The 2,291-nt window shown below is 52.7% G+C and overlaps 1 protein-coding gene across 1 annotated transcript in view; it reads right to left on the reverse strand.

Moving 5' to 3' along the window:
* PVR (poliovirus receptor) overlaps window positions 1-2,291 on the reverse strand; it is a 17,677-nt gene that overhangs the window by 6,895 nt on the left and 8,491 nt on the right. The gene's annotated exons all lie outside the window — the stretch shown is intronic.

Here is a 2,291-nt window from a genome sequence, read left to right on the forward strand (position 1 = left end):
ATTTGAATTCCAAGAGCTCAAACCTTCTATCTGACACCTTTGGCGGCCTTTCAGACACTGCCAAGTCTTGGTGTCCTATGAGCCATTCTCTTTTTGAAGCTGGAAGAAGGAGACACCTATGACAACATCACATACTTTTAGAGCTGGAGTCTCACTCTGTGGCCCAGGTTGAAGTGCAGGGGCATGCTCGCAGCCACCGCAGCCTCGACCTGCTGGGCTCAGGCGATTCTTCTGCCTCAACCTTCCAAGTAGCTGGAACTACAGGCATGCTCCAACATTCCCGGCTACTTTTTTGACTTACAGTAGAGGCGAGATCTCACCAAGTTGCCCAGGTTGGTCTCAGACCCATGGGCTCAGGCGATCCTCTCGCCTCCGCCTCCCAAGGTGCTGGGATTACAGGCATGAGCAACCATGCCCAGCGGGCCCGCCTTTAAAGTCTATCCAGAATCCCACCACACCTCAGAGCCTCCGTTTTCCGCCATGGTCCCCTAGGCTGCTCCCCACATGGCCACCAGAGGCCGCTGTGAACCCTAAACCAGCTCAATCCCTCCTCAGTTCAGAACCTTCCGGCGCTAAGCCTGGACTGCGCAGAGCCTCATTGTTCTCATCACCCCATAGGGCCCCAGGTGGTCTGTCTCCTGACACCTCTGCCCACGTTGTCTCTTACTCTCCCTTTCGCTGCCCCAGAATCCTCAGAGGCCTCCTTATTTATCCTCAAACCCCGCGCCAGGCTTCCAGAGTGTCTGCATTTGCAGGGCCTGATGGACAGAAGTGGGCTTGTATACGCCGTTCCCTCCGTCTGAATGCTCTTCCTGCTGGTACCCACCGAGCAAACCCTCACCTCCTTCAGCCCTCGGCTCAGATGTCACCTTAGTGACACCTCCCTGGGCTACCTTGCTTCAGTTGTGATAACTCTTCCCATCCTCTCCTCTGCTGTGTCTCTACGGCTCTTATCACCCTAGGACACACCAACTACACATTTCACAGCCTCACCGTGTTTCCCTCACTAGAATGGATGCTCCAACAGGGGGGACATGTGGTCTGTTTTATTTATTTATTTTTTATGTTTTGGGTTGGAGTCTCACTCTGTCGCCCAGGCTGGAGTGCAGTGGCATGCTCACGGCCACCGCAGCCTCGACCTGCTGGGCTCAGGTGATCCTTCTGCCTCAACCTTCCAAGTAGCTGGAACTACAGGCACGTGCCACCACACTCGGCTAGTTTTTTGGTTTATTATACGAGGTCTCACCAAGTTGCCCAGGCGGGTCTTGAACCCCTGGGCCCAGGCAATCCTCTCATCTCAGCCTCCCAAAGTGCTGGGATTATAGGCATGAGCCACCGTGCCTGGCTGGTCTGTTTAATTCAGTGAGGCATACTGGTTACTAGCACCAGGCATATGGTGAGCAGCCAAGGGTCAAAGAAAGAGGAGATAGGAGTGTGGTGCTCTGGGACTCACAGGGCTGGACGCTTGAGAGCCTGGATGGTGGTGCTCTGAGCCAGGACAGTAAAGGTGTCATCTGTCATCAGCAATCGAAATAATGAAATGGGCTGGGCGTGATGGCTCATGCCTGTGGTCCCTGCACATTAGGAGGCCAAGGCAAGAGGACTGTCTGAGCCCAGGAGTCCAAGGCCAACCTGGACAACATGGTGAGACCTTGTTTCTACAACAGATAAAACAAAAAACAAAAAACGAGCTGGGTGTGGTAGCACGTGCCTGTAGTCCCAGCTACTTGGGAGGCTGAGGCGGAAGGATCGCCGGAGCCCAGCAGGTCAAGCCTTCGGTGGCTGTGAGTGTGCCGCTGCACTCTAGCCTGGGCAATTCCTTTCACTGACAATAGAGAAGGACTGTGCTATCCAAGGTGGTGGATGGCTGGGGAGGGTGATCACACCATCTGCAGAGCTGGGAACGGAAATGGACCTCTGTATCCCATATCAGGGCCCAGTTAAATAACTGATAGTGAGGCAGATTATTCAGTGCCGGTTAGACATAGATATGTTTCTCATAAGCAGTTTACATGAAAATACAGTCAACATTTCAGATGCCATTCTTATCAGTACACAATCATCACTTAACCCACCAGATAGACCAGGCCTGACCACCTTGCATACTAGAATGTGGATCTACCAGTGCAGGAAACCATAGAAACAACAGGGCATTCCCAAAACACAGACATGTTCTCAGAAAAGGTCAAAGCTAGTTAGGCAGTATCTTATTTATTTATTTATTTATTTTTTGAGTTGGAGTCTCACTCTGTCGCCCAGGCTGGAGTGCAGCGGCCGCTCCTGGCCACCGC

This window comes from Carlito syrichta, unplaced genomic scaffold, assembly GCF_000164805.1.
Source record: "Carlito syrichta isolate Samal-C Ts95f unplaced genomic scaffold, Tarsius_syrichta-2.0.1 Scaffold302083, whole genome shotgun sequence".
Classification (NCBI taxonomy): domain Eukaryota; kingdom Metazoa; phylum Chordata; class Mammalia; order Primates; family Tarsiidae; genus Carlito; species Carlito syrichta.